Source organism: Leptosomus discolor, chromosome 2 (assembly GCF_034619465.1).
Source record: "Leptosomus discolor isolate bLepDis1 chromosome 2, bLepDis1.hap2, whole genome shotgun sequence".
Lineage (NCBI taxonomy): Eukaryota > Metazoa > Chordata > Aves > Leptosomiformes > Leptosomidae > Leptosomus > Leptosomus discolor.
The window spans coordinates 120,697,490-120,717,966 of NC_141392.1; the positions used below are offsets into that span (position 1 = coordinate 120,697,490).

The window sequence follows — 20,477 nt, forward strand, 5'->3', positions numbered from 1 at the left end:
GTCCTCTGTTTGAGCTAATGGTGAGAAGTTACTCGTTTGAAAGGATAGATGGTGAGGAGAAAAACCAGAGCAGTCATTGGCTGTACCTGCTAACATGATGCAGGCACAAAAATGACAAATTCGGTTCTTCAATTTATCAGGAGAGTTGTTTCCATTATATAAGGAAATGTTGATGCCATCATGTAACTAGTAAGACTTACTCTTGAAAAACGAATGCAAAAACCACATTCAAGAAGAGTGACTTCAGCTTGGGATAGGTATGGAAAAGGGCCATTTGAACCACATTGGTGTGAGCAGGCTAAAAGAGGTTGTTTAGCCTCACAAAACAGTGACAGAGAAAGGAGGGATTTGCGCTCTGTAAATACATCCGTGGGTGGATCTGCGGGAGAGGCAATGTCGACAGCTTACGAGCAGCACTGCTCAGAGTCAATGGACACAGTATGGTGGTGGGTGTGCTTAGACTGGAAATTAGAAAGGAAATACCACTGCAGAGCACAGCCATGATATTCTGGAACAACATTCACACAGGAGTTTGGGGAGAAGACACATAACAGTTCTCAGGATGAGACTTGCTCATTTTATGTAACGGATTATTGTTACGTGGTTTCCTTTACTAGCAGGAAAAAGGATTTGATTACTTGATTTCACAAGTTCATGTATATACACACACACATATATGTAATGTGTGTTTGTGTGTATGCATGCGTGTCCTGTGTGTATACACCTATATGTCTGGTTTTGAGAAGTTCTGTGCACAAGGATCAAGTTCCTGCCATTCCATGAGACTCAGAGGGCACAGGCTCCTGTGTACCTTTATAGGCTGCTACGATGCTTTGCGTGGCATGGACTTCACTATCACCATTTTGCCTTTGACATCCAGATATTCAGGAGTGATTGCAAGATAGCACACAGACGCCAGAGCAAGCCTAGCGTTATCAAATCCGAGTGCTGGTGACAGTAGTCAGTATAAAGATCACGATGAGCTCTGCCATCTCCAATGGCTTATCGTGGTCCCACTGTTTATCTCCTTTTCAGGAAGGACCACCTTCCAACTGTCAGAAGGGCGTCCCTCAAGGGGCAGGTAGAGGTGCAGACCTGCAGCTATCTCTCCTTCCCAAAAAGGAGAAAAAAAAAAAAAAAAAAAAGACTGAAATAAAGAACTGAATCTTCTATCAGCTTTGGCTGTGCTCCCGTGCCATTAACCAGCTGAGTTACCGCCCCGGCCCAGAAGCAGCGCTTGAGCAGTGCTGTTTGACAGCTGCTGATTTACCTGTGTGGTCGAGCAGCAAAGTGATAGGTGCCAGACAGAAGCCAGGCACTTGAACTGTCACCACTTGTGCAAGCTGGTGGCCTGGAGTATCTGGTTCTGTCGGGCCTCCAACCCAGCATCTGTCATTAGCGTCTAGTTCACAGTGAGGAAACAAAGGGAGGTCCCAGTGACACATCTTCCAGCTGCAATCCCAAAGAAGTGTCATAGGAGGGCAACAGAATGCCTGTTCTGCAATGAATGAGTGGGTATTATTACAAGGCACATCAAATATGCACAGGGTTGAGTTTCACCTCTACCAAAGACAGCAAACAGACGCCTAATGTGTCTAGTGGAAGGAAGCTCTGGAGTTTTGCTCTTCAAGGTCCTTGAAGAAGGCTAGTAGGATAAGTAGTCATGGTTGCATGTGATAACAGCATTGCAACTTCCATTAGAAATTATGATGGAGATGATGTAGAAATCTCGTTCTTTTGTGCTCCCAGGCTGTGTCTGCAGGAGGGGAGACAGAAAAAAACAAGAGCCGTGATGTCACTTTGACATGGTAACTTTCCTGTCTTAGAACAGGAAAAGATCCTTATTCCTTCCATTTACTTATTTTTGTAAGTACAACAGCACAGCCCTATGGAGTCCTCCATCTCCTATTCCTCTGCTTTGTCTCCTTTAATGTGTATTTGTTTGGGGTTTTTTTTAAAACAGAGTTTATTCTCCGTTGATCCATACCACTTTTTCTTCTCCTCCTCACCTCTGCATACTCTATTTTTGTTTAAATTGTGTATCCATTTTATTTAATTCTATAAAACCATTTGCAAAAGAGATGATATTCAATCCACAGGTTTGTTCTGTATCTTGCCTATTTGTAGGGGATGCTGATAATCTTTGTAATAGGCTTTGCGATGGTACTTGGTTTTGAAGCACTAGCTATATACCTGTTGCCTTAAAAACCCACTCAAGTCGTTTCCCCAAAGAAGTTAATAACAGTCACAAATGTATTTTAGTTGCCTCTATTTTTGACTGCCGAACTGGTTATTTTATAAATCACCCAGTTTTCATACACTAACTTCCGTAGCCGATTTCAGACAGTCCAGACATCGGAGCCCAGTCTGGTCAAAGCAGCAGCGGGGCCATACCAGAGCAGAAGAATAGAAAGTCCGTGGCCTGGGAAGGCAAAGGAGCTCCAGGCACAGAGGTAAACCGGCGAGAAGATGAAAAGCCTGGAGCCTGAGGTCAGAGGGAGGAGAAGGCTGATAAGGAGTTGTAGCTGATACAGCAAACACAGGCCAGGCAAACAAATGCCTTTCTCAGGAAATGAAAGCACAAGCACTTGAGCACGAGTGTTCCAGAGGAAACTTACCTCATACGTAGTGTTTGTATCATCAGATCGATCTGACCCAGGCCTCTGAGCCATAAGCCTGATGGTTGAGGTCTAAAGGAGAAGGGGAACCCTATCCAGAAAGCTCTAAAGGGTGGCAGCCTGGAAGGAGGGAGCAAATAGCTGGAGTCTGGTAGCAGGAAAGGGACCTAGGGAAATGGATTAACAGTCATGTTTGAGGCAGGCCTCTGAAAGATGTTGGATTTTCCTTGAAGTTTTTCATATTTGGAGCATTTCTGTTAAAAAAAAATAAAAAATAAAAAAAATTGGGCAATCACCCAAGCCAAAACAGGCCTAGAGTGACTGGTCTATCTGATCTTTCACATCGCTTGTAGCTTCAGGGCATGAAAGCACATACTACAAAAAGAGAGCGAAGGAACCATAGTTTAGAGGATCCTTTGGGAAAATTTGGTCTTGGGGTAGAAATCATTGAAGAAGAGGAGTAATTGTCAAAAAGCTTGCTAGAGAAGCCAGAAGAGAGAAGGAAGAAGCTCAGGTGGGCTGAAGGGCAGTTGAGACTTCAGGCTGCAGTAGGGTGTCAGTACTGGAGACACAAACCAGCCCGCAGTTTGCTTGCCATGAAATTATAGAGGAAGACTTCAGATTGTTTTACTTTGTTTATGGCTTGAGTTTGCAAAAAGTCCATCCGGTCATTACACACTATTCTGTTTATCTTTTCTTCTCAACCTTTAATAAGCTACTATCATTTGAAACACTCTGATTCATTATTGTGATGGGAAAGGAGACTTTCCCAGGTGTTTGAGCTGGGGCTCAAACCAGTCTTCACAACAGACCTTTGGAGATAACCAAAGCCAGCCCCTATGGCCGTCAGCCAGGGCCTTCCAGAAGTGTTGCAGAGAAGCTGATAGTACTTTTATGATTTGCTTGGCTGTTGGCAAAAGCTGCAGCTGTGCTAAGCGCTGTGAAAGCAACACCTGTCCCCAAAAATCATTGAGTTCAAATTGTAGGAAATGGCATGGGGACACAATTCTGCCCAGGACCAAACTTTATTCCAAGAAGCAGAAGAAAACAGTGCTAATTCAACCCAGGTAGAGAACCAAAAGGACTTAATGACACCAGAGGGATCCAGCCACAGGCAGATTTTAGGAAAGCAGTTTAGCCCAGCAGGAGGGAGTAAGTTCCTTCTTCAAAATATAAACCCACAGCCTCAGAGTGTAGTTCTTGCAATGCCTACTAACATTATTTCCCTATGACAGTGTATCGTTGTTTTTTTTTTACAAAGCTTCTTTTGTGTCCCTGTGTTTTTTCTACAGCAGATATTTATAGAAATTGTAGTCACAAAGCCGCCAAAAGCACTTCCTGTAAATTACATAATGCGTCTGTCTCCCTCCCAGTATCACGAGGACCTATTCACAAGCTTCCCATTACTTTTAGGACCTTTATTCTGTAAGATAGAAGAGCTCTGACTGTTGCCATATGCTACACATGTGCTCAAAGAAAACACTGCTGATAGGAGAGGGCTGAGGCAGAGAGTAACAGGAATAGTGACTGTGAGTGGTTCACGTTGTCAAGGGTCGTTTAGTTGTTGAATGTCGTGGTTTAAGCCCACCCAGCCAGCAACAAAGCACCACGCAGCCACTCGCTCACCTGTACTGGGCTGGGGAGGAGAAAATATAACCAAAGGCTCGAGGGTCAAGACAAAGGACAGGGAGGGCTACCTCACCAATTCTTGTCACGGGCAAAAAACAGACTCAGCTTGGGGAAACAACATCAGTTGAATTTAAACACCACCAGCACCACTGATTTACCAACCATATCAAAGTAGGATAGTGAGAAATACACCAAGATCTCAGAAACACCTTCCCCCACCCCTCCCTTCTTCCTGGGCTCAGCTCTGCTCCCGATTTCTCTACCTCCTCTCCCGCAGCAGTGCAGGGGGGCAGGGAATGGGGGTTATGGTCAGTTCATTATGCATTGACTGACAGACTGGATGCTCCTTTCTTCTCAGGGAGAGGGGTCCTCACCGTCCTCACCTGCTCCAACGTGGCATCTCTCCCACAGGTGAAAGTCCTCCATGAACTTCTCCAACCTGAGTCCTCCACGAACCGCCCCAGCACGGGTCGCTCCCGGGGCTGCCGCCCTCCCAGCGACGGGCTGCTGCAGCACGGGCTGCTTCGGAGTCAGGGCCTGCTTCAGGTGCGACCACCTGCTCTGGCCTGGGGTCCTCCACGGGCTGCAGGTGGGCATCTGCTCCACTGCTCATCTTTCTGGCCTGCAGGAGCTCAGTCTGCCGTCTCACTACAGGCTGCAGGGGAATCTCTGCTCCGGCACACCTCTCCCCTTCCCTGGCCTGTGTGTCCGTAGGGTTGTTTCTCTCACATCCCCCTCCTCACCTCCACTCCCAAGCAAAGACTCTCAAACAAAATCTTGCCCAACACATTTTTCCCCTCTTAATTGGCAGAGGCACCGATTGGCTCAGCCTTGGCCAGAGGCAGGTCGGATTTGGAGCTGGGGGAGCTTCTAGCAGCTTCTTACAGGAGCCATCTCTGTAACCCCCTCCTCCACTACCAAAACCCTGCCAGACACAAACTCAACACATTGAGTTTTTTCTGATCTTGAAAATGTTTTCTTGAGCAGTTTTTTCTTCTGAAGAGGCTTAATCAGATTCACCAGCATACCCTATGTTGGGCTGTTGATTTGTCCCAAGGCAGAAGTGCCTGTGACTGTAGCCTCTCTTTATTATCTATCAAAATGCTGTATGCTCCCACCTCACCCAGTATTTTCACAGTAAAATAGTCGTGCAGTTTTCCTGTTTAGATCTGGGCTATGTTCACCTTTATGGATGAGAAGACCCTGGTGTATTCCCAGCAAAATATGCAACATTCTGAAATAAAGCTAATTTGTCGGGGTTAATTTTATATCCAACCGAGCATAAAACAGTTGATTATAGTTTTCAAGGGGAAAACATGAGATTAAAGAGTTGATCTAATCTTCGTTCTAGTTGGTAAGAAAACATCCACTTATTTTAGTGGGGATGGGTTTGGGCCTAAATGTGCATGTTGTCTGGAGTTCAAAGGAAAATAAGATCCAAGGAAAAGGTATGAAAAATGTGGAGAACATGTTACGTAGTAAACAATCCCCTGAGCTCATGCTGTGTCCTTTCTTTGCCTGCCTTTGATGTTGGAGCTCCCATTTTATTCGTACAGACTTGGTCCTGCTGCTTTTGAATTTCGTGGGAAGACCTCTCATTGACTTTGTGCAAAACCTGGCTTTGTATTCTTACATGGCTTTTTGGAGCAATGAAGCAGTTTTGTAACTTTATTGTGACAGGATCCTAAGTGCCCCCAGTGGAGGAAGAAAACAGAACTGGGGCTGTATTACTTGCACTGGCTTTCTGCTCCAGGCAGGCCCAGGGATGGGAGGGGAGCTGCACCCCCATTTTCCATCTGCTGTCCTCTTCCTCCACCAAAATGCCAAAGCAGGCAAGAGCAATGGTGCAAAAAGGGATCAATGGGGGTCCAAGCTGGGGAAGGAGTGAAGGAAGGATGGAGGGAGAGGACTGTACTGGGTTGATATAGAACCACAGAATCACAGAATGGTTTGGGTTGGAAGGGACCTTTAGAGGTCATCTAGTCCAGCCCCCTGCAGTGAGCAGGGACATCTTCAACTAGATCAGGTTGCTGAAATCCCCATCCAAGCTGACCTTGAATGCAGAGAGCAGGTGGCTCTAACACTTCCCACACTGTGTTAGCCTGCAGCCTACTCTGGTCCTGCATCTTCTTCAGGAGACCAGGTCATCTGCAGAGGGTATTAACCCTGAGAGAGACAAACCCTAGAGACAGGCCCAAGTCATGCTGGTGCACAGGTTTAACAGCGTACAGCTGTAGCACGGTATTTTCGAGGGGGAAGGGGATATCGCTTCACGAAATTCAAACAATATCACCCATTGTGGATGTAAGGCTGCCTGCTTTGTCTCAAATGTGTAGTATTACTTGTTCTGCAGATGGCCGTGAACACAAGATGTGTGACACTACCTACATTTCATAATTGCTAGAGAAGGGATTTGACACCATGCTTCCCCCAGGAAAGGAAGGAGAAGTTAACTGCAGCCTGGAAAAAAAAGGAAATGACTTTCCTGGTCCAACTTGCATGTTCCTGAGCTCTCTCATCTTCAGAAAAGAACAACTTCCCTTGAATTTGACTGCGCCTCTGCCTCAGACCACTGCCAGCAGCCACTTGCAATGGTGGCCTCCACCAAATGAATGATCATTGGATCATTGTCATGAGAGCCTGAGGCAACAGTTAACTGAGGACAAAGTCCTGCTAAGGCCGCTCACAAAAGCAGAGTAAGTGAGATCGGCCCTAGTCTGTACAGCTCGGTTTTGATTAAGATTTACAGTGCTATAGCAAGGATTAGAAAGTGCCAGTGGAAGTCAGCATGTCCCAGCCCCGGCCACGGCTGCTGCCATCGTAGAGAGGACAGAAAGCTCCTGGCTGTGGAGCGAGCAGGAGCACGGAGGGATGGAGACCAACAGTGGAGGGCACTCAGTGGGAGGGGAGCGGAGGGGCTATGGGCATTACACAGCTCGTTATGGCTTTGGGGCTTTCTGGCAACATCACACACTTCTAATTTAATTAGGAGTCAAGGTGATTTCCCAACACAAATTTTTGCTCTTGAAACCTCTCCCTTAACTCCCCTTGTGTTAATTCATTAACAAATTAGCATGCTTTTTGTCGATGAAACAACTTGCATTCACAACTGCACAACACTTTTAAAAATAGCAACGAGAAATTTGATAGCTCAAATACAGGGTGTCTTCTGGGAGAACAAACACGTCTCCAGTGTTAGCTCAGCTTTTACAACAAAATAATAATTGCTTCCAGAGATAAAATATTTGCAAGCTGTTATTACAGCACTCTTTCATTAAAGGGAAGGAAACACAGCTGTCTGTTTGGAGCAGGCAGACAGCAACAGAGAAAGTTGTGCTCCATAATTGGCCTTCAATAACTGTCAGGTACCCGTACCTCTGGCAGCTCAACATTAAAACCACATCAGCAGAGCATTCATCCATGCTGCTGCTTCCCAAGCCACCCAAAAGCAGTTGTGAATTTGTTAATTAATTTCTGAGAAACACCATGGTTCTGTCTCTGAAAGCAAATGTCCTAGGGAGATGTAAAATGCCTTGAACAGAAGACCCAAGCCTGCAAGTGATTTAAGGGTTTGAATATTGTGTATTCTTCAAAAGCAGTGGAAGAGGAGGGACTGTGTCAGCTAGCTCCCGTCCTTACACAGAGACGTGTTTTTTTTCTTGAAAATGGCTGTTTTACCTTAAACCATCTGATCCTGTAGCTGCTAAAATTGACAGCCAGTGGAGCAGCCTGGCACCTTAACACCAGGGCAGGTTGAGTTTGGGACTGTCTGAAGGTGATAGAGGTAACGCATTGCTTTCTAGAGATTTCTTTAGGGTTATGCAATACAACGTATCACTGGCTCTTGTCTACAGAAACATCCCTCATACACAGCAGCGTTTCTGATCACAGTTTTAGTTCAGCTTCGCCTGTTCTCGACATAATTTGGAACAATTTTGCACTAAAAATAACCTGGCAGGAAAAAATAACCAAAACAAAGAACTCAAGCAAGTCATAAATCTACATTGTTTCCCTCCCAAGGGATAATAATATTGTGATATGGCAATAGGCCACAGCAGTAAATTGCCCCATATCTACTTTGCACACATGCTCCATCAGAACGGCACATTTGTGTCCACAGTGGCACAATCTAAAATTAACTACCAGGAGCTCCATGCCAGAGCAAGCTCAGTTAAAATGATGTTTAAAAGCTAAAAGAGCCTCACTAGCACTGAGGAGGACATCTGAAGTACACAGTGGGAACCTGCTACACGTGAATCCCAGGATTACTCACGTTTTACAGTAAACACTTGTCAGGATTAAACCTCTCTGGACCTAATTTTTGGCTAAGGGCTACTTAGAATTTAGAAATTAGGCAACCCTTGTCAAGGCTGATTCTCTCCGGCTGTGTAACATACACTACAGTGTTGTGTTCCCCCGTACACAGCCGAAGGCAATGCTGCCCAGATCTTTTGCCCAGGAAGAAGCCTTCATATTACAGTTGGAGTTTTTTTCCTGAAATGCTTTGAATTCCCACCTTACCGTACTCCAGTTGACTAGATCATCTCAGCAGAGACGCCTCCGCCACCTCTGTGAAGGGGCCTGTAAACAGACTGCGTGCAATTGAAACACTTTTTTCTGACTGGGGAGTCTTTGTTTGGGACTAGGGTGCCTTAGGGAACTGCCTGCTGGCTTTTTACGTGGATCTATAAAGCCACCACTTGGTAAAGAGCAAAGAGAGAGACCTTCAGGCAGCTCCTACACTCGTTGTGAGCATCCCGCTGGTGGTTAGCATCCTGACATTGATCTGGAAACTTCTCCATTTAGCGCACAAAGGATTAGAGCGTTGTGAATTGTGCTCCTGAAGTGTCAGTTGCTACCACCCGCCTTTGCAGATCTGTCTTAGAAACACGCTGTGGAAAGCAAGCCAAGATCTTTACATTCCCAGAATACTACCTTACCCCTGTTTCTGCCATCTTCTCCCCTCTTGTGTGCAGGTTCAAGGAAAAGAGCTTTCCCCCAGATGGTGGAGCGCTCGTTGGAAGATATTCTTCTACCAGGAGCAATATGATTTGGTCACCCTGGTTCTGTACCGCTCTTCGTTATTCAGAAGGAGCCTCTGTACCGAGGAAGGAAGTTTTAAAACGATTGCCTGCAAGGATCTCCAACAATCAGAACTCATGATCCATGGGGATTATTTGTAGTTTATTGTGAACCGTGTCTCATTTGTCCTTCTAAAGAGGAAGCTCAGTGACTCACTGTTTGAGGTATAACATAATAATTTTTGCCAGATCAGCTTCCAACAAAGGAGAGCATTTAGTGTAAACAAATCAGTTATTGTGGAGCAGGTCTTTGACTAGTTTGCAGTGAGAAAAAGGACAGAATTTATTACACTGAATGCAAGCTGGAACTGTTCCGTCACTTGGGACATCAAAATGTTAGTGCAAGTGTAATTTCTGTAATTTAAGCTGATTATTTTATGTCCCTTCACAGTATACAGGAAGAACAGTTCTTTTCCTCTTTTCAGGAGGCTTTTTGTGTCTATAAAGGTTGGTATGATCTTTTCCATCCGTTCTCTTTTCTAGAATTGTCTAGAAGTTTATAGAAATGGATTAATTGTCTGAAGTGGTTTTTTTTTTCTTTTCTTTTCTGGAGTGTTTTCCCCAAGCCAAGCACACTTATTCCATCTGCAGCCTTAGCAATGCTATCTAGACTGGAAAGATTATTTCAGCATCTTACATGCCATACATCGACTAGTTGGACAAATTGATTCTTTACAAATCTGCCTCGACTGTTATTAATTAGGTGTTTCCTGCATTTTACAAAATTCTTGCAATATTTTTTCAGAAAATGAAGTCAGAATGATTAATGACAATTCCTACGTATCTCCCTTCCTTCTTTTTTTGAAAATATTCACCATGGTTGCTCTTCTCCAGTGCCCTGGAACCTCATTTGTCTTCACCACCTTCTCAAGGGTAATCACTAACATCTCATCCTGCTTACACCAGCTACTAAGGCATTTTAAATAAACTTACTTTTACTTGAGTGACTGCTGAAGGAAAAAAGGCACTACACCTGTCACCCATTATTATTTCTCCCTTCCCATCACGTGTTGGACTAACTCTTTCGTAATTCATATCTTTGGAGACTGTCTTCATTCTTCATCCCATTTCCTTGTTGTATCTTACTCTACTCTTCATTTTTCTCCCTATGATTGTACTAGTCATAGGAGTATCTACATTCTGCCAAAATCCATTTGATACAGGACTTCTGCCACATAGTGCAGTAACTTACCTTTGTCTGACAGATAATAGTAAGCAAATACCATGTAAGCAAAAGTTTTTTTGCAAATACACCACTTCTGTATTCTTTTTCAAGGGGACAACTAGTCCTGATCCCCTTGAGCTCCTGATGAAACCCCTCCTTACATCAAGGGAGGTGAAGGTGTTAGCCTGAGCCTCAGTAAAATAGGAGGTGAGCGTCTCTCTCTCACACTGTAAAATTACTGACTATTTTCAGCGTGTGCAAAGTCAGCAGGGAGACACCAGGTAAGTGCAGTAAAAGGAGAAGGAATATTGCATCCACTGTGATGTAATGGCAACTTAGTCATTGAAAGAGAATATAAGACTCAAGGTTAACTGCCAATGGTGAAAGTAGTACTTTGCTCAAGGATTATTAATAAACATGAGAGAGAGGAACATTTTGACCATTTAAAGCATATTTTTAATGTATTTGTATACCTGAAACCTAACAGTATGATTAAACAGCTGCTCTGGTTAAGGTTGGATACACCCAAACCCAAGTATTTTCTGAATGTTTACCTGTTTCCCACACTAACCAGGAAACAGTATCTTGACGGTTCTGAAGTATTTCCTTAATACTCTTTTCCTCTGTTATTTTTCATTTCTACCATTTAAACTGTTTTTGTTTAAACAGAATTGAGGGGTTTGACAGTAATTTTTGCAACATTTCTCTAAGCGTGATTCAAAACACAAAGTGAGCCTGTTCTAACATATTTTTACTAATGAGCAAAGGTGTAAAAAGCCCAGATGCCTGTGTGAGCCAAGGGCAAAGTTTGAACCACCTGGTATTTACCCACAACCAAATTTAACGCCGCACACTTCCCATCTTTAAAATCCTGTTCAATCATTAACTGCTTTCTCACAGTTCAGCAATGCAGGTAGATTTCTTTCTTCCTGTCTTGCAGACAATAAATTGAGACGAAGCGAGTTGAAGAGCCGCAGAGGGAGTTGCTGTCAGTGGCCTCATTCAGAATATGATTTAATTAATCTTTACATGATGGCAAAAATGGCTGCATCTTCCCTTTCACTCAGTGTGTCATCCATCTCCCTCACATTTTCTTATCTGCATTACACATCTCTCTCCCCTTGCTTTTTACAAAATAAATTGTTTCTTTTTTTTTTTCCCATCTGTTTGGTCCCTTCTTTCCCCATGAAAGCTCTGGCCTAGGGGAAAGGATCCTGTGCCTTGCTTTTGGATAATCTCTTCATTTCTTGGCAGACAGTCAGCTAGAAAGCAAAGCAGAGGCCTTTGGCATAAGACAGAGGCTGAATGTTTGCTTGTTTGGGAATTTTTTTTTATTGTTTCTAGGGGAATTTTTTTCCCCGTCTTTTCTTGGGAATGTTTCACTTAGGCTGCCTTTTAGTCTGGGGAGAGAATAGGAACCCATTATATTAAAGGCTGAAGTTTGATGTTACAGCTATTCACAGGAAAGTGGGACTTTCCTTTTATTGTTCACAACAAACATTTTCCTTTATGAGAAGCATAATAGAAAGGCAGGTCTGAAGTTACGGAAAAAGATGTTTTGCCCAACTTTAATCAGATATAAACCGCTTGTGAAGTTTTACAAATATGTTTTTTGAGGTAAAGAACACCAGCTGATACTTCCTTCTCTTTCTGGATGCATCATTACAAAATAAATATGGGAAAAGATAAAGTGTAAGTATTCTAATGTTTCACAAAAAAATCCTGTTAAAAAATAACTAGTAATAATTTGCGGTGCTGGGTCTTTGTACACGGTCCGTGTCTGCTCTGGGTGAGCTGGTCTGTTCCTGAGTCTGTAGCACCTCCATGTGGGCTGAGCCAAGAAAAGATTCAAACCAGGACGCTCCTCTCTGGTCGCAGGATTCACAGCAATCGGTTCCCACCTGCTTGGCAGCTCTCGCATGAAACATCTTAGAGGTGTCCCTGCTAACTCTTTAACTGCCAGATTTCCATCATTTGATGGAAACAAATCGCTGTGCTTTTTGGAATCAGACATGACCCAGAACATTCAAATTTTAGCACTTTCCAAGCCTTGAGTGCTATTAATCACAGACAAAGCTTACCTCCCGAGTCCCCATCCATTGCCACCACACAGCCCATCCTCGAATTCACCACAAAGAATGTCTATTTCCTCATCCTGATGAAGTCAGACTTGGCTGACACTGAGAACCTCTTGAGGCAGAGAAACGGTGCAGAAGGAGCAGGAGAATCTTCGGCTCCCCATGCCCCTACTCCATTCTCTAGTTCCTTCTTCACCCACGCTCTGGGGCGGCTCACAAGAGTAGCTGAGCTTTACTTTCTAACTGCAGCTATTCAGTGTGGATCAGGATCACAAAGCCAATGACTCCATCCAGATGCAGTCCAGTCCCAGAGTAGCCAAGTGGGCTGCTCAGCGATGTGGCTATTTTTCTGTATCATGGCTAGCCGATGGCATTAGCAGTCATATTCGTAGGGGAAAAGGACTATTCAGTCATGCTAGCAGCTGGTCTTGCAGGTGTAGGTACTTGAGGGCACGCACACACACTCTACAGGTGTTATATGGAACTGTTCTTCCTTTTTGGTAGAACCCATACCCCTGCATGATGCTCGTACAGGGTGTGCAACAGTTGGAGTTTACAGGATGGTTGAGCTTCAGCTAATGTCAAGTCCCTTGGCAACAGCTCTAATCTGAATAGTCTTTAAATCCTGAACAATTCAACCACCCTTTCTGTAAAGTAGGTATTTTCTAAATTATACGAGGTAGGTGTGCTCTCTTTTCCTACGTGCCCCAGGTCTGTATAATACATTCCTGGAGCACAGGGCACAGTGTTTTCAGCAAATCTTGGGTTTTGTCTTCATACAAGCTTACTCTGAAATAATTACATCAATGTTCTTACAGGTTCCTTATTACTTCAGGGAAAGTCCATGAGTGAACAAGTTTCTTTCAGAGTAAACTGAATTGTCAGCGAACCAAAGAAATAGCCTGTGTGGGAAGGTTGCTAGAGGGGAAGAATAGAGCTGATCTAACTTAGGCAGATATGGAAAGGTAAAGTTTGGAGGCATGAAGAGCCATGCTAGAGCCTACATTCCTGGAAAGCCACTCTGTACTGGAGCAAAGTTCATGGGGAATTATACAGTGAATGAATGATGGGCTGAAGAGGGCAGAACTGATAAAGGATGAATTGACTCTGTGTGCCCGCAGGGGAAAAAAAACTAGTCAGTGTTCAGATTAAACCAGTTTTGAACTATGCTCACTTCAGCCCCTGGTGTTTCTGCAGGAGATGTTGGCAGGTGTGTATTCTGATTCACGTCAGCAGCATGGTTGAAATCAGGAGTTTATTGCATAATTGCAAAAGGGGAAAAATTAATTTCAAAAAATACATTGTTTCAAACCTTGGCCTTGTTTTTTCTCACTGAACACCAAAGTGAAATTTCACAAGACTCATTCTTCATCTGAAATTAAAAAAAAATAAATCTGCGTCATATTTTGTAAGAAGTCTGCATGGATTGTTCCCCAGCCATATATTTGATATTCCTGTCATAAGGGATAACATATAGTAAATTCCTTATTTTAGGGATTAGATTATATAAAAAGTAAGTATCTATTATTCACACCATCTACATATGCCAGTGGTGCAGAAGGATTTACGCTATGCTGACAGCTGATGGTCAAGTTTGCATCATACCTGTTTTCAGTGTAAATGCTTGCATGTACAAATACACTTACAGAAATTCAGTTTTACAAGTTTGAAATCGTTTTTCTAATATGTGCTGGTGTAATTCAGTCAAGTAAAATTGGAAGACAGTGACTCTCAAAAGAGCACGAAAACCATTATTTTTATTTATTTTTTTAATGATCAAAATACTTTTCCTATTCAGAATGATTTAATAAACTCATACCAAAGATTAAATTGCACAAAGAACATGACTTGTGAAACGAAACCTTTCTAACTACCATCTGACAAAGTATAATTAATGCTGACATGCACAATCCTTGATTAAACACAGGGTTTTTACAGCACTCGATGTTTTCAATAGGAAATTTCTAGTAGGAATATTAAAGTTACTCTAATATACAAAACATCCTGTATTAAGGAAATGCATGAATAATTCGCCTTCCAGCATGACTCTCTAGAGAGACGTGTTTCTCTCTGCGCATCCTTTCGTATCTGTAAACATTAGGAAAACTCCCTGAGCAAAACCGGATGCACAGAGTTAGCTTTATGCCAAAATTTCTCTCTGTGTGATCACAGCTCCGTTTGAGAAGACACTTGGCCATTTTTGCACATCCAGGAGACCCAGCAGGAAGGTCGGTCCACCAAGCCTGGTCTGGTCATTGTTCAAATGGGGTAACAGTATTTCAAAAAACTCATCAAAAACCAGGCCAAACTTGAGATCTCACAAGGAAATAAGCTGAAAGAAGCCTGATGAAATTCAGACCGTGAAGGGCAAAATTTACAATCGTACACCATGATCACACACCAGCCTTGAAAAAGGTATCTGCTTCTTCCAGTTCAGTTTTACTGCTCTCATGGAAAGCCCCAGTGCCAGCCACCAGCAAACCAGGCTGCATCTCCCTCAGGTGAACAGCAAACTCAGCTGGCATAACAACTCCTTCCTTATGCTGTCTCAAGAGTTTTGGTTGATTAAATTCATTATACAGGAAATGTAAGGCAGACCTAGGAGGAAAATTCACATTTCACCCTGCTATGCATACAAACTATCTTTCCTTTCTTTGTCTTTCTGAAAGTGTTATTTTTTCTGCTTTGCAACAAAATGCTTTTTAAAGGTGAAGTGCCATAGAACATTTTCTTAACAGGTTGGATCAAAAAGAAAAAAACAAAACTGAACAAAAAACTCCAAACCCAAGACCCAAACCCCAGCCACCTTGTTCTCTAAATAGCAGCTGTGCAGCGGAATGTGTATCTTGGCTCACAACACGGCAGTTTCACTTGATTGTGCTGCAAATGGTTAGAAAGCAGGTGGTGCTGAATAGCACTGTTGAAACAGCTCTCTTGCAATTCAAAATCTGCTGACTTCGAAAGCTCCGCAGGACTTCTCCTACCAAAGCATGATATCTAACTTTGGAACAGCTATCAGTTTATTTTAGAAGTTTTTAAGACCTCTAATATCTCACTCTCAGAAAGAGTCTATATTTCAAGCTCTGTTGCCTTTGAATATTCAACAGTCCTGATCAACCTTAACAAGAAGTAATTTACAGACCAGCCTCAGTCTAAAACCACAGGTGAGTATCTTTGGCAGACTCCTTCACTAACATTTTTCCCCCATTGATGTGGAATTCTTACTTTGACAGCACTGGATCTGATCTGAATAAGGGTTAAGTGTTTTGATTCCACATAAGAAAGATGGGATATCTTATACAGAAACTTTAGTTTGTGCACACTGTGGACATTCTGCTTCAAGAGCAACGTTATAAGGGCTGTTTGCATATGGATGGTGTTTTCATGGGCACGTCACACGTTAATTACAGGGTGTAGAAATGCTGCTATACAACCCTGCCATGCTGCTGAAGAGCACTGGCTCTGCAGAGCTTGTTACACCCCAGTAAATAGGATCTAATTTATCAAGAATTAACAGCTTCAAAACTTCTGCTTATTTGGTAAGGTTTTGCCAAGGTAAGATGACCCATCCTGCAGGGTAAGCAGTGCGGGCCCGGTGTGTGCCAGCCCTCAATTTTACTGTTACTGGAGACCTTCAGTGGAGCCTGTACAGCGTATTAGGAGGAAGAGGAGTGGGTGAAGGTTTCTTTTACTGTAAAATACTGCTACAAGCCAAACCTACTGACTTGAGCTCTGCAAAGCATGAATGGCTCATGCTTTCAGCATGCTTCATCTCCTTATAGGAGGAGTCCATCTCATGTTCATACATGGTCAGGTCTCCCATTTTCAGAGCCATCAAAGCCTCAGTAAGTGTCAGGACCACTGATGCTGTAATTTTTTCTCCTTTCTGAAGGTCCTTCACAGCTGTCAAAGGACAGACGTTTCTCATGCAGGGTCTGCACAGGATGAGAGGCAGCTGCACAGGGGCAGCAAGACAGAATATTTGAAGAGGTTTACTTGCTGATTCCTGTTGAAATAAAAGCCATTTGACAGTTTAGACCTTTCCAGTTATGCAGCCTTGCATGGCATATGAAAGTGTTGCGGATTGGTTTTGTTTTGTGGTGGTTTTTTTTTTTTAAATAAACCAGACAAGTAGAGCTTAGCTATCAAGTCACAGTGCCTTTCCTGCCTCTTTCCTCCCTATTGGTAAAAGTGAAGGATCTCTAACTGACAGTGATTCAACCCATATTCTGGGGTGCTAGGAGAACATCCACCACCACAGTGAATTGGTTTCACCAAGCTGTGCTCTTTGGCAGTGTTCAAAGGAACAGTTTGTTTCGTCACAGAAATGGGAGACGAAACGAAATTTGAGGCAGAGCTTTCCTAAAATGGAAGTGTCTCTGTGCGCAAGGGGGAACCAGACCTATTAGCAACATGCATCGTGACAGCCAGACCTATAATATGTTGCTTGAAAGCAGCCCAAAACATCACAGGTGCTGCTTGCTATTTTGTCAACAAAAATGGGAAAATAGAAACCATGTGAAAAAAGAACAACTGTAAAACTAAATAAGCAGCTCAGCATTTTCAAAGGGGATTTAATTAAAATTTGATACACAGTTCTTAAAATCAGAACTGAATCAACAGATTAAGAAAAAACCAAACTTGTTTCTACCTCACTTAATTCTTCATTTAAATCTTCATTAAGAGATTGAGTTAAGTAAAATATAAATCCTCTCATTGTCTGAATTTCATCACCTTCTGAAACTAGTCTCTTTAAAACTTCATTCATGGATAAACCCGACATTCTGTAGTGTGGCAAAGCAAGGTGGTAATCCTTTGTGTCAGACCTGAAGGAAGGAAGAAAAGAACAAAACAGCTAAAGGCAACACTTTTGCCATCATTGTTTGTAAGAACTAAAGTAATACCTCACACAAAGTTGCAGACACAGCAGTGTCTGCAAATACATAGCTCATATTTCACCTAATGTCATATTCTGTGTTCAATGGCAATAAAGACAACCAGATCCTGAAGAGCTGACTAGATTAAGCTGTTTTTGTAGAATGTCAAGATTTATATTATATATGCAATACTAACGCAAAACAGCAAAGAATGACGGATGTTTGCTTTCGGGTGACATTATTGAAAACAAAAACTCACCTATATCACTTTGGCATCTAAACCATACTGCTGTAGCAGTCTCCTAAGAAGGCCCAACCTTCTTTGAATGCTTTTAGAAGTTTTCTCATCTGATCTAAGGAAACGAGGGCCCGTTATAGCTGCTCAGACCAGTAAGTGAGCCTCACTTAGAAGACGGTTGCAACTCTCAGTTTTTGTGTTTCTGTAAGTTCTACTATAATCTCCCTAGGACAGACACGGGATACACTTAAGCTACTGACAAAAATTCAGAACATACAGGAACAATTCTAATGAGGGCAGCAGCCATTTGAAACAGGACTACGGGCTGTTCCTGAGAAATACGTTATGTTATATTCAGCAATGACATGCATCAGAGATTTATTCACAGTACTTAATTTTAGTCACCAAACAAAAAAAGCAGGACTTTTGGGCAATACCGTTTCTCTGTAAAGCTGAATGGTTGAAACAGTGTTTGTAAGATATAAATTCCAACCAGGCTTTGACTCAGAATGTGCTCTGGGTTCGATGCTGTCAGCCCTTCTGGAACTAGAGAGAAGGAAAAGATTGGAGTTGCCAGTGTCTAAATAAACACTATTTTAATAAAACCCCACTCACTTGATGATTTAAATGCATAAACAGGTATGTTTGCAGGCTAGTAAATGCTTAAAAGTTAAGCTGTGAATTTAAATCGGAATGGCTAGTACAGAATGGGGATAGGCATGTTCATACACCAGGAACATCATCAAAACTATCCACTACGTCTTCTCCCGGGATTAACACCACGTAGTATCAGATACTTACAAGAGGTTAACTAATTCAATTTAGCTAAGATGTTCACTTACTTTCTGTAAGGACTTACTGCACGTTTGTCCCTGCAGCTCTATTAAAGTGTTTGCCAAGACATGGCATAAAAATATATTTGAATGTTTTTACTCTTTACGGATTGGCTAGGTCTGTGATGCCCTAAAGTTAAAACACTGCAGGAAAACAGACTCCTTTTGTTCTGGTTTTTTTTGGGGGGGTTGGATTTGGTTTAACTGTTCTGGGATGTTTACATCTCTGTTTTCAAATGACGGTGTTAAGTAGACTAGTATTTGTTCAACTACGTCCTTTACAGAAGGCAAGAAGTGTATCTTCCTCCAATACCAACTATAATCTTTGAAACAACACAATTGGCAGAAGAAACTGTGCTTTACAGACAGAAGGCTACAGTATTTTGAATTACCATTCTCCTTGATGGGCTTATCCTTATCTTCTCCTGAATAACATCTGCTCTAGGCTTTAAGAAATAGTGGTTCAAATAACTCTTCAATCAACTGTAGTTGTCCCACTTTTGTTAATGAGCTTGAACTGACTTTAAAAAATGTGATTCCTGAACAGCTCTTTCAGAATAGCTGTTCGGCTCTTTCATGAAAAGCCCTCAAAAAAGAACAGGAATAGCACTTTACACGGAAATAGATAAAAAGTCACAAATGCCTCTGGCTACGTACATGCTACAAGAGCATCTTGGGCCAAGTCTGATCCTTCTTTTGTCATGGATTACTACAGTGATGTTCAGAACTTTTCTTGGAAAGAACCCTTACCCAAATGTAAGACATTTGCCTTTTGTGCTACAACACATTTTGTTAGCCTGTAGCTTTGGAACTCCTGCATACTTTTGTTTCTCAAGATAAATTTTTTTTTTTTTTTCTCAGTAGCAGATACGTTCTTAGTAATTTCATTTTAAAATTACTTACGAAAGGTAAGTTTTTTACAGTCTTCAGTAACTTATTTTGTTGATTTCAAGCATTGTGTCTGTACCCACATTTCTTCTGTATCAGTTAATGCAGTAGAATTGAAAAAAACCCCACTTCTTGATTTCTGTTCTCATGCACTAACTAGGGAATTATTTCCAAACAGGTTTTCCAGAGGAACTTCTCTTCAACTCCGACACGCACAAATTCAGCACTGTACACAGAGCTATAAATACTGTCTCCCCAAAAGACACAAATCCTTACAGCATCCTTCTCGTAGGCTTTCTTCTTTCCGTAGTATCTTCTGTGTCCGCCTTAGCCAAAAGAACTATATGGTCTCTGAAATGACAGATAGCTCTTGGTCCTATAAAAAGCTCCATTCTTAATGTGCAGACATCAGGTGTGACAGGTCCACAAGGAAAGTGATTATTTAGCAATTTCAGTTAGTATGTACTTTGAGTCTTTAAATAAAAATTAAAAAAAAAAAAAAAGAAGAAAGAAAATATGTCACCTTTGTCCACTGAGCTGACACCGAAAATATTCACTGGCTTTCCTAACTTTCAGCGCTTCACTTAAGCAAGAATGAAAATACTCATAAAACTATGACATAAATCATTTAAGAATAGGTTAAAAAAAAAATCATTTCACTCTTCAAAGCAACTACACGGTTTTAGCTGTGTGTCTCAAAATGACTAAGCCTGAGGGAGATGCCTAACATGGAAAACTTAATCCCAAATAGTTTGAATTTGGCCAAGTCGTAAAAGATTGCCTGACGTGGTTGTAAAAGTCTTGATTTCAGTTGCTTATTAAAACCAGTTTTAGACAGAAATCTTGTATTTGCTTGCCTATTGTTACATGGCATACCCAGTATTACAACCCCGCTTTGTTCAATAAGCATCTTTCAGGGAAAACTCACCATATTGTCTACATTGGACTGAAAACGGGAAAATGCAATCTCATTTGCCCAGAAATATTCTAAATTTCCAGCTTTAAGAAGATAAAATGCCATAATTACAAATTAACATATGCAGTGAAGCAAGGCAACACAGCATTGGATC

General features: G+C 42.2%; 1 pseudogene; it reads right to left on the bottom strand.

Annotated features, from left to right (window-relative positions):
• Positions 1-1,645: 1,645 nt before the first annotated feature.
• Positions 1,646-19,835, bottom strand: LOC104345147 (BLOC-2 complex member HPS3-like; annotated as a pseudogene).
• Between the last annotated feature and the right edge of the window lie 642 nt (positions 19,836-20,477).